General features: G+C 40.5%; 1 protein-coding gene across 4 annotated transcripts in view; it reads right to left on the minus strand.

Moving 5' to 3' along the window:
* Window positions 1–12564, minus strand: part of VSNL1 (visinin like 1) — a 137560-nt gene that overhangs the window by 105925 nt on the left and 19071 nt on the right. The window contains exons 1-2 of one of the 4 annotated variants that reach the window (XM_009442038.5): window positions 9354–9579; window positions 4257–4277 (exon numbers count right to left, since the gene is read on the minus strand). The exons of 1 other annotated variant lie outside the window; for it this stretch is intronic. The gene's annotated coding sequence lies outside the window, so the exon portion shown is untranslated. Of the gene's footprint in view, window positions 1–4256; window positions 4278–9353; window positions 9597–10870; window positions 12529–12564 lie in introns of those variants that run through there. 2 more of the 4 variants (XM_054677701.2, XM_001135557.8) reach the window with 2 other exon arrangements.

The following is a 12564-nucleotide window of genomic DNA, read 5'->3' on the forward strand; positions in this document are numbered from 1 at the left end:
CCAGGACCTAGAGTAGGGGTGGGGAGAAGACAGGGGACATATTTTAGCAGATATAACCATAATATAATAATTTGCAGAAGATCAATAATTTGATTATAAATCACCTTTTTAAAATCTAAAATTCTAAAGTTGAATGATATGAACAATAAATTTTTTATTGTCACATGCTATTATGCAGTCTGTGAAGTATGCTCACAATATCTCGTAACTACAAAGGGTAGGTAATATCATAGTTATTCTCACATGAGGAAACTAAAACTCAGAGAAGTTAAGTAAGTCTTCCACAGCTACACACTATGATGCCTAAAGCACAGGTGTGATGCCTAAAACACACATTTAATGACTACTAAGTTTGTGTACTTTCTATTACATAGTTCAGCTTTTGTCTTTCTAAAGCAGTTTTTCTAACTGAGTTCTTCAGAACAACAATGAAATGTTGATAAGTATATTTTCACATAAGTTTCCTGTACAAACAGGTTTGGAAATATACAATTAATCAAAGCTAAACAGATTCAGTGGTCTTTACCACAGGACCACTCAGACTTATTATTAACATGAAAATGAGCACTGGGAATATCGAAGAACGGGATTTAGTAAGCATTTTTCCCCAAAGAAGTGTTTCAAAAAACTCTTTGTTTCTGTAAAGATATATTTCCAAAACGCTGATAGGTATTCTTACCACCAAATTTAAACCATCCTCCCTTTCAATTATGCACTTGATCTAGAATGAAGAAATTTCAATAGGCCTTCCTTTTTAATGCTCTCTTGTAAGTAATGATTTGTTATAAAGCTATTACTCTTAAATATTTTGCTTAAAACTATACAAAACAATCTATTACAGTACATTGAACATACTGTGTATATATCATGTATGTGTGTATGTATGTATCTATCTATCTGGATGTATGTGCATCTCTACCTCAGCCCTACCTTGAGTACCATTCTCTGCACTTGGTCAATCTGCATTAGTGCACACTTCTACAAACACTCAGCAAATGAAGGTTCTGATAGGCTAAACCTGATCTGAACATGTTCTGCAACATGTGTTGTGTGTATGGCCTCCCTCTTCTGCCATTTATTTGGTGTTATTTGAGAACCATTTATTTGATAAACAAAAGATATGCAAGTGATATCACCAGATCCTGCATAAGAGTTGAGGCATAGGCGTCTCCTGGAGTGTTTAACAGGTGCTCAGGGCACCTTGGGGGAAAAGGTAATGGAAAAAAGAGGATAAAAATCAGAAGATAATTAAGCACTGTCAGATGTCCTCTGACATTATTTATGAAGAGCACCACAGAATCACTGGAGTGGGGGAGGACTGTTCATCAACTGAACATTAGTCACTAGAGGCTCTGAAAAGTTTAGCAGAAGACATGTCTTAAACAAATGAAAGAGGTTTTCTAAACAGATGCAGGAACACAGGCCTAAGCTAGGGCATTGATTCAGTTAGCACACGCTTTCTAGGACTGCGCTCACCATGCTACCTGGGATATGTGTTATGTTACCTATTATTTAACTATGAGCCAATTAGGAAGATATACTTGGAAAAAATGCAGCAGGACACCTAGAACACTAGCCAAGGAGAAATGGTGAAATGTAGACTGAGAAGGTGGTCAGAAAAGATAAGATGTGGGCAGGAGAGAAGATTGGGGTGTTCAGGGGGAGAAGGAATTATTTATATTCCAAGTTCTTTCAGGTGCTATATACACATCACTATATTAGGACTTCAACATTCATATAAGATAACTACATTATCCCTATTTTCACCAGTGAGAAAATAAACTCAAAAGATTAATTAGAACAATAACCCTACTCAATTCTATGAATCATCCAGGAGTTGTCCTATTATACAAAGAAACCTCAGAATTTAGGTGCAAGTTTTGTAGACTTCAAAAAGAGAAAAAGATGTCCTTTTTTATCTACAGATTAGAAATATGCCTGAAATTTCCTAGGAAATTGGGCAGGAAATAGAGGAAGAAGGGGGGAAAACCTGAAGGAAATTGAAAATGCTCTTTGAGGAGTTAAAAACAATAAGGTCACTTTGGATTTGATGTGTGTGGGGGTGGGGGAAATGTGGAGAGGGGCTAGAAACATTGTTTTTGGTTCAGTAGGAAAGAGCAGTTGGAAGGTATCTTTTCTTTATTGTAAAAGCCTGGGAGAAAAGAATGAAAGAGTAGCTCATAGGAGACTCTTCCCACAGACACACATTGAATGATTAGTCACGAAATGGGTTGGAAAAATAGAGGAGGTGTGGGGAGAGTATCAGATAGAAATCCTGTTTTGGGAAAGTATTAAAAGATAGAAGTATCACAGTGTAATATTTAACCAAAAAAGCGGAGCTCCTGAAACGTTTTTTATTGAAGTTCAGTAATCAACTGTGAGTGCAGGTTGGGGGAGAAGGGAAACGTGTTATTTAGCTACACTGAACAGTAATTCATAGATAATAAAATATATCCAATAAGGAAATAAACTCAAAAATTTCCTTTCACTTCCATATTCTGGACTCAATTATATGCTGGCATTATATAGTAGGGTGATGATGATAAAGTAAAGGCATAATGGAAAGGGGATGCATTTAAAGAAGGAATAAGAGAAAATCTGAAGTCTTAGTGCAGGGATTTATTTCATTCTGAAATAATTCTGTGCATCCATACCACCTTTTCATTTCACTTGACTTAAAATTGCATTTATCTGTCTTCTCCATTAGGCATAAATTCTTGAAGGCTGGGATTGTATCTTACTTAATTTTGTTCTGCAGTGACTACACAGAGCTTGGCACACTTTCTCAATAAATCTAAGTTTTATAAGGTAGGGTAAGCACCGTAAACTGTTCACTATTTGATTCCTTATTTAGAAGTTCTGCAATGAATGGAGATTGCTTCAACTCAGTGACCAAAGTGGTTTATGAGCTATTGATTTCTGATTAAAGTGATGCTAATGATAAGGATAACTATTATTTATTGTACATTTTCAATAATAAGCCATTATATTCTTTACATATATAATCTTCTATTTTCTGTTCAAGAATCCTGTGAATTACTATTAGAAACTGAGGCTGAGAGTTTAAACAATTTATTCAAGGTCACAGAACTAATAAACTATGGCCCTGGGAATTTTTGTCTAAGTATTAATATACCTAGCTGAAGAACTTTATACTTCCTCTCATAATTTTCTCTGAGCCAACTGAAATCATGGTTAGAAGTTTCCCATTCACAAACTAAAAATGAGGAAAGACTAACAGTTTAGTGGTTTTCATCTCACTCTGAAGAATGAATACCTTTATAATCATTTAAAAGAATAACAATTTTATACATAGGATTTAAGTTTACTTCACAATTTCCTTTCATTTTTCATAAAATTTTTCATAAGAACAAGAAAGCAAAAAACATCAAGCACTTTATATAAAGTTACAGAAACTCTTGAACTTCTGGAATTAACAAAATTGATAGTCTTCCATTAACTCGTAACATCAAATGCCAAGAATTTCAGCAAACAGAACTTGCTAATTGAAAGTGAGCCTTGTGCAGCACTACTTGATACATTAAAAGCAAAATATTATATTAATAAGCATTTCAACTTTATTAATAATGCTTGATGGGTCTCCAACGGGACATTTTACTCAAAATTTAAAATTGGACTTCAAGAAATCAGAAATAAACACGCCAATCACAAATTACTAAAACCAATGCAAAATATAAAACACTAGTCTCCTGTAACACCAGCGTTTACTATTTCAAGAACTCTTGAACTGCAAAAAGATTCTAAAATATAAGATAACAGAAATATTAGGATCTGTTGATTTACATTAGAAAAAATTCACCCAGGTTTCAAAGTACATTTAACATGTTAATGATTTGCCAAAAAAAACAAAAAACTATTTACATAAAGCTCCTCAAAAGTTCATAGTCTTTCAGAGCCTAAGAAATAATAAACAAAATCCAAAAAAAGGAGGAAAAAGTATACTTAAAAAGTGAGAGATTTCTATTTTCAGAAAAGTATTATATGGGCAACAATGAATAGGATTCATTCTATGCATCGATAATAATTGCAGATAAATTTAACTGATTTGTTAACACTTTGCCTTTTATAAGCAATGCCTCATAAAAATAAAATCTTTTTTAAGTAAAAGAGATCTACTTTCTACAAAAAGTTCAGTAATTATTGTATTAGGTACATTGAGCTTGAAGACCACTTGGTCAATGAGAGTACTCCAAGTCTTAATTGTAATTTAGAACAAAAGGAAATAGAATGCTCACCTGGAAATAATCCAGTAAGTCCTTGGAATTACCATGCATTAAAAAAAAGAATAAACAATTGATGGTTACACAGCAGGTCGTCTGTGTTAGGACTGCAGTAAATAAAGTAAAGAGGTGGAGAAATCCAGAGAAAGTGTAAGAATTGTGAAAATTACCCAATCTGCATACTTTAAGTTAGCTGATAGGGGTATAGAACAGCTCTTGAACATATTCACAGGCACCTTATGATTAAAGTGTCAAACCTCTTTGAAGATTCCTCAGTAATTTACTATTCCATTTCTGTTTCATTCATTAAATAGTTTCTAAAGCATCCCCAAGACCCTTCCATTAGTAAAAGTTCTCAATGATTTAAGCTGGGAGCAACGCAAACTATTTTGATTCACTTAAGAGTGCATAAGTTACCTTTAGAAACAAACTGTAAATGAGAAATGCAATGCTGTGGTCCCCTCACAGGGTGAACATGTTAAAATAATTCCATAGCTCAAGAGAGCAAGATCTAAGTGGAGCACATAGCTACCACAGTCTAGATTTATATTCCCTCTTTTACTTATCAATATTCTTATTCTTGTAAATAGGTAAAAATACTTTATCTTTTTACTTATTAAGAGACAAAAAGGATAAACATGTAAATAGATTTTAAAGCACTCTTAGAGGTATTAATATAATGCTTTAATATCTTTACAAAAAATAAATCATAAAATAATTTTTTTGAGATAGGGTCTCTCTCTGTCATTCAAGTATAAAATAATTTTTAATCTAGTTTTTTTCGTTACTAACAAAGATACTTAAAGAAATGTTAATTGTGCACATGGTTTCAGTAGAAATTTAATTTTTGATATAATTAACAAGGTACATGCAACTGATTCTTATTAGAACAAATATTTAATTGACAAATAGTGAGTTTCCACTATAAAAGACATTGTACAGATATTGTGGAAATATTTTAAAAGGTCATTAAAATCATTGCTTTTCCAGACAATGAATTCATATTGTAGGGGTGTCTTTAAGATAAAAAAATTTCCTGAAGATACTATTTTAAAAATGGATTGGAGGGATGGATTAGGTGACTTATATGGATCTTGTCCAGCTCATATGTTGTATTAGTCATATGAATTAACCATTGGGATAGTAAAACTATCAATCATTCTTTAATATATCTCTGTACCATTTGATACTTTAGGAAAATTAATGTTTATATTCACTATGCATAATGAAGATGGACATTGTCAGTTTAGATTAATTAAATGTGATCATTTCTGTGAAGAGAGCCTTCCTATTTTCCTAAATAATCACTAATTTTAGGAGCATAGAAATCACTCAAAACAAAGAAAAAGACCTTGAGAACAGTGAAAATATATTGCTGTTATCAATTAGGAAACCATATGTTTGATACTGATGCTGAATTGTTATTCTGTGAAACTCCCTAGGGAGCTTCTCCACAATGTTTGGAATTCATAACTACATGCAACCCAAATAGAAAATCTATAGCTTGCCCAAGACAATATTCCTGATGCTGTAATCCTATCACATGTGACTCACATGTAATCGGGAGGTGATTCACAGTGTAGTAAACCAAAGCGGGGCACTTAGCAACTACAAATCTCCGCATCTCTGCAAAGGCTATCTGGTGTTCAGAATACCCTGGAATGGGTATTCTGCAAGGGTATATGAATGGGTATATCAGCAAGATCAGGTAACATCTAACTAACCCGAGAGCATTTGTTAGAAACAGGACTCTATCCAAGACAGAGCTCATCCCAATTCAGTAAAGATTTACCAACAGAGGAGGGGTTAAATTAAATTGTTAATTGGTAAAGGTGTTGAGAAACTCACCACTTTGCTTCTTAAAAGCTTCAACAACTTCCAAGAGTAGTTACCTACTCTGTGAAATGAGAAAGAGATCCCAAGTGGGACTTCCTCTGGCCTTGCATTCCAATCATCAAGCTCCTCCTTTCCTAATGCCTCAGCTTTTTTCACGTAAGAATCCTTAGCATTTCCCCATTTGTGGTAGTTGTGAGTATCTTTCTGAGTGCCTGGGAGATTACATTTTTGAAGAAGAAACAGGAAGGCCCAGACTATATTTAGGAGGCGTAGAATGTTATTGTATAGGCACTCAGAGAATTTTTATGGAAGAAAGGGAGAAAATGAGGAAGAAATGGAGAAAGCAAAAGAGGAAAAAAAGGAGAAAAAACAGGAGGAAGGTGGGAAGGCCAGTTAGGCGGGTCACCTTGTCTGCTTTGCAGCCCTCATCCAGCAAGATGAGAGCAGAAACTGCGAAAGAATAAAACAAAAGATCTGCCTGAGGAAAAGCTATGCAAATGCTTTAAAAGCTTTAAAGGATGAAAAAGCTGCACTACTCTCCTCTATAGCACAACTTCAGGTTAAACCAGTCAAGCCTTCTTCGGTCTTTCTGTCCCTTCCCTTTCCCTTCTCTGCAGGTGGCTTTATCTGGAGGATTTCCAGGAAGGCTGGAGACAGGCATCTCTAATTTGGGTTCTGCCTCCTAGGAGCCAGAGGTGAGCTGGCAAAGTCCACTCTGGAAACCCTGCAGCTTCCTCACTCCACGAAGTCCTAATCTCTGCAGCTGCAGTGGTTTTGGAGGAGGACAGATGGGGAGAAAAGTGAGAATGTAACTGCAGTGTCTTTGAAGGCTGGATTCCCTGAAGGATTTTGGGGAACACAGCAGGGAAAGATGGAAATGGGCCCTGGGCAGTTCTCAAACAGGAACTGCAGATTCTGATACGCTAGTGCTCCCGGCAAACGCCAAGGATTCCAAAGAAATTGTCTGAGATGCAGAGGAGGCCAGAAAAACCAGACTAAACATCCAAAGAGGTGGGGATATTAGAGGTGAGGGGCAATAAAAAAGAGAGAGAAAGAGACCTTACAAGACAAAGAGAGGCAAGGAAGAGAAATGAGGTGGTATAAAAGGGACCCCTAGAGACAATTTCAAAAGATGTGCTGGAGAGCAGACAGTTATTTATTTGAAGTCTGCAGCAATGTCACTGAGACTGCTGAAAATGAAAGAGAGAAGGAAACATTTCCACCCAACATTACTTTTTAATTGTTTATTCCATAGACTAGAAGTTAATTGACTTTTCTCTACATCCATGGTTCTGGGCCTCAGTTTCCTCATCTACAAAGCAAGGGGTTTGGACTAGATACCTTACAGGGTCTCTGCCTAACTTGATCCTCTCTGTCAACCTATGAGCCAGGGACTCCAAGACCAAGCATTTATCAGTTTTGATACCTAATTCCCCCCTTTTTCCTCTACCACCCCTCTTTATCAATGCAGTGCCAACACCTGCACCATTCATCGAACTGATGCCAATGCTCAATGATGACAGGGAGTATGGCTCAATTATGACAAATGATTAGTCCTTCTGCCCTGGAGTAAGGAAAGAAGGAATAGACAAGGCAGTATGATTTATACTGTGGATTTCCAATGAGAGGTTCTTCTCGAATTTTCAATTACAAATTTCATCCATTTAAATAAATTATAAATTCCTTTGAGGGGTTCCAAATGGTTGGACTGATCAAAGGGCCAAAGAGCCCTATTTGATGGCCCCCACACCCGATTTGAGGGAAAATTTATTTCATTTCATCCCCAAAATTGGATTTGCTTATTTCGTGGAAATCCAGCACGCACTAGCCATGCTTTTTTCTCATCTTTCTGCCTCATGCCCATTCTGCCAACCTGCTTCAGTGCAGCATTTTCTGGGGTTATTAAACACCCAAGGCTTAATGAGAGTGCATTCAAAAGTAAGTTGTTCAATGATGTAGGATCACCCCCTACTCCCCCCCACCACACACACACAAACACACGTAGGCAGTTTAAATGGTAGTGGGGGTAAAATGTGTTTTCACAAGAGTTTCATTTTAAATTTGTCTCAACCTGAAATTCCTTTAGAAATTAAAATAAATATTAATATGTAGAAATAAAACTCCCCAGCTTCTCTTGCCTTCAACTGGAAAGTGATACACAAATAGTATGTACTTAGTGTTCTCCACAACCACCAACAATTCTATTTTATTTTAGTTTCCAAAATACGGACAGGAGGGCAACTCTAGAAAAATGGATTCCCACTCTGGCATCTCACAGGGCACTGATCAGGCAATGCTGAGCACTCATCATTTCCACCATGCAGGGAGCATCAGCCTCTCCTCGCTCCTTCCACGTACACATTCTTGTACCCCTGAGGGTATTCATCATTCTGATTTCCACCCGGGGTTTGACCTTGCAAAGACCCTTCTTCCAGTTTCTGGGCAAGGAACAACCCATTTTAACTCAAAACACAAAACGACCTTTTATCCTTTAAAGAAATACTACCAAATGTAACACACCTTGATTTACATTTTTTAACCCCAGATTCCGGATGGCGAACACGGAATGCAAAGGCACGTAACTAGTTTGGGTCTGACAGTCCCCATTCAGCGACCGAGCCTGTGACTCCGTTCAAAATCGACAGTGCAGTAGAGCATCTTTCCCTTTTCTGCCCATTCACCATTGTGACAAAAATCAAAGACGAAAAAATTATCTACTCATTTCTGAATACTGAGAGAAATGTGCTCATTTTGCGCCTGACTCCGTGGACCTTAAACACTAACATCCCGCTCAGAGATCAACCATGATTTCCATACCAATCTCATCCACTCAGTTTTACTTAGCAAACACCTTTGCTGCCCTTCCACGGTGAGAAAAATGGTGCACCAATCCCACGGATGACAGGTTGCTACTCGACTGCACCCGCTCAATAGTTTTATCAGCAACCGGAAAACTTCACAATCGGTCAATTAGCTACTTAAATCTGTCTAAGACAAACTAAGAAAGCATCTCAGTTTCACCTGTCTTAAATCTAGTCTAAGACAATCCCCCAAACACGCCGCATAAAAACACTCCCCCTTCCCCCACCCCCAATATTCCAAAAGATCCCCCATGGACTAAGAGCACATTCAGATCGCCAGCATTAAGCAAGGAAATTGTCCCCATGCATTTAGACGCATCTATGCAAAGCAAAGTATGTGACAATAGCCAAAGCATCTCTCTGACGGTTGCACTACACATGCAGAAATGCAACGAAGATTGTATTTTCCACTTACAGTTACAGCGCTGCGCACGGTCACTTAACGAAAATGATAAAACTCAACAGTTCTTTTTAAAAATATATATTTAATTCGGGTAAACGCTTAAGCCGTCTCTGTGTGTGGTTCTCTCTCGCTCTCTTTTTCTCTGGAGCTCTGGGCTGCTTAAATCCCTCTTGGATCGCGCCTTGCAAGCCCAGCCGCTGCCGCAACACGCTCGGGTAAATCTCTGCTGCAGATTGGGAATCCCATAGAAAACCTAGGGTCCCTGGAGCTGGATGCGCAGGCGCGCGAGCCTCCGCCTCTCCAGGCACCCCCTCCCCTTTCCTCTCTTCCCTCCCCCCAGCTCCGCAGCCCCAGCTAGGAGAACTCGGGAGCCTGTGACCAAAAGCCGCCTGGCGATGGCGCATGCTCAGTCGGAGGGGCTCGGAGTTTCCGCGGGTGGATTCCACGTCTCCAGATTTTAGCAAAAGCTCAAAAGGAAAGTATATAGGAAAAGGGAGTCCGGCTACCGGAGCAACCCGCACCTGGACGGGCGCGAGGGACTGCGGGTTACCCGGGCTCGCCACGCCCAGTGGTTACCGAACCTGGGGGCTGAAGGCCGAGGCCAGAGATGGAACACGTGGAGCTGCTTTTCCCGCTGCTTTCTGTCCTAGCCGACCCCCGGCCCACCCTTTGTTAGGCTGTAAGGTGAAGGAGAAAACTGCAGAAATCTCCGAAAGAAGACTTCCCAGCAAGCTGTGAGCACGTCTACCTGGCTTACTGAAGGAACGGTTATGGTGGTCACTTTGTCATGGGCCATTTCATCCGAGGGTCTCCTGCTAGGAGTACTGGGAGCCGGGTCCTCCAGCACCCAGTGCCCCGGACAGTCTCGGTCCAGAACGGCGTTGAAAAAATGTGTGTTAAAGGGAGCTGGGATCCGAGGCTTCTTGCCCTGTGTACCCTGAGCCAAGCGCCTTCTGTATGCACTTAAGTGTTTTTAACATATGCTTTGCGTCTGGGGTGGGAGGGGGTGGGTGAAAGGGCGGGAATGAACATTTTTGCGAACCCACGTTTAAGGGCTCTGATTAGGACATCTTATAAAGCCCCCTTTGTGTCCTTGAACAACTAACAGGTTTGCCAGCCCTCCCCCGGCTCCCCATTGGCCTGCCAAAGCCTAGAAGGCTTGGCAAGGAGTAGTGCCCAATAAATGTTTGGTCGGTCGCTTCCCTACCAGAAAAGCAAGGAGAATTCCCAGATGTTCCCAACCAGACCAGTTTTCCTCAAGTGTGTATGTTGTACATGAACTCATTCAACAATTATTCATGGAAGCATTTGCAAAACTATTAGACATTCCTTTATGCTTTGGGAATAAGTGCGGTTAACAAAACCCCCTCCTGGGCTTTACATTCAGGTGGGAGTTTTATTTTCAAGGGAGGGAAGTTCTGGGGGCGAGAGGAAGATCGAGGTTCTCCTTAAGCAGAGCGCTGTACAATTTGCACAGCTGTGTCTTCACACACCTTATCATGTTCAGGAAAACTGTAGAGTTGACCTACCCTTCGGTGCTGGGGACACCAAGAGCGTCTCCCGTGGCAAATGAGCTCTCAATTGACAAATCTCCAGCTGCTCCTGGTTCCAAGTCGAGGAGTCCAGCTTTGAACAAACTTGAGACTACTTAAGTGGGCACCAGGAGAAACTCCGCCAGACAAGTCTGTGGCTGTCGACATGCTAAGTGAGGGCCTCAGGCAGTGATGCCTAAGCCTCATTCGCTGCCAACCTAGCCAGCCCAGAACCCAGGAACTGGCTTCCCGGGCGGGACGCCTCGGGAAGGTTGCGCAAAGGGGGAGCGCGCTCTCGGGACTCCCGGGACACCGCCCGAGGCTGTCCCCTCTCGGCAGGGCTCTTCCGCCAGAGCTGGTGACCGCGGAAACCCGGAGCGCGGAGTCGCGCGGACCAGGGCGCGCGGCCCCGGCGGGCTGCGGCAGCCGAGCCCGTTTAGAATCTGGCGGGCGCCAGCCCTTCGCTCTGGAGCCGCAGTGCGCACTGCGCTGCGGGGCTCCCGGGCGCGCCGGGCTGCTCCTGTTTCCTGGGACTGGCAGGAGGAGTCAGTCCTGAATAAGTCACTTTTTCTTTTTAGCTAGAAAAACGACCTTCAAAAGGCTTTCAAAATCTCGTCTTTGGTCGATTTCCCCTACTACAGCGTTTTACGTTGGGTTCTAGTTTCTCTCTCGAGAACAGCCTCCGCACTGTAATCTGCATCAACCCAAAGGGTCATGATGCCATTTCTCCACTTCAACGAGATATACCTATTTATTGCACCCTGGAGGTCTCTTTCGTGGCGGTGTTCGATTTTAGATAACTTATTTGCAACTTGTGTTTAGGAAAAAATGTACACTGATACTTTAAACCATGCTCTGTTGTAGGGTACGATTGATATCGACGCGTGCGCTTTTGTAAAGTAGCTTTGTCTACGTGGGCGGGCAGATTTTTTAAAGTTCCATTTGCACTGCAGCGCTGTTTGCGTCCTAAATGCGATATTGTAATGTTTAATATCCAGCTATTATGTAGCTTTATCTTTTTCAGCTTCTAATATTTTGTTGCTGTTTAATTTTTTTGGCATGCCTTTTAGTCGAGTTGTATATACGAAGTCACAGTAAGAAAGCCAATTCTAAGACTCCTAAGGAATATTATCGTTTAAATTACAGAAGGCAAATCCCCTCTTTAGGATGGGAGAATGTACTTGAAGGGAGGAATGTGGCAGGGTCCCTCAGAAGTGAGGGAGCCCGCTGTTCCTCCTTCAGGCATTTGCGGATGGCACTGGTGATCACAAAAAAGCGGAGATTACGCTGCCGGGCGCTCCTGTGGTAGAGGGACTGGAACACTGTCCCATGTTGAGTGAAGAATGCCATCAGCTTTACCAGTTGTCCCGTTACCTAAAGCCACGTCCCCAACTCTACAACTTTCACACCCTGGATTTTTTTTGGGGGGGGTGGGGGGGTATAGAGGAGGAGGAGGAAGGTGCTGTAGGTAGGGGCTTGTTTCTTCCTTCCTGTGTATCTGGTAGAATCCTCAATTAACCAGAAACAACTGAAGAGCTATTTTTCTTCCTTCAGTTGCAAATTATGTTCTTTATAGAAATTTCTAGCCTTACTTCCACCTTATTTCTTCCCAGATTCAAACAAACAAACAATACCAACAGTAGCTTTTCAGGTGTAAAACACTCCATGTAATATTCTCACTCGCTTTGTGA

This window comes from Pan troglodytes, chromosome 12 (genome assembly GCF_028858775.2).
Source record: "Pan troglodytes isolate AG18354 chromosome 12, NHGRI_mPanTro3-v2.0_pri, whole genome shotgun sequence".
Classification (NCBI taxonomy): Eukaryota; Metazoa; Chordata; class Mammalia; order Primates; family Hominidae; genus Pan; species Pan troglodytes.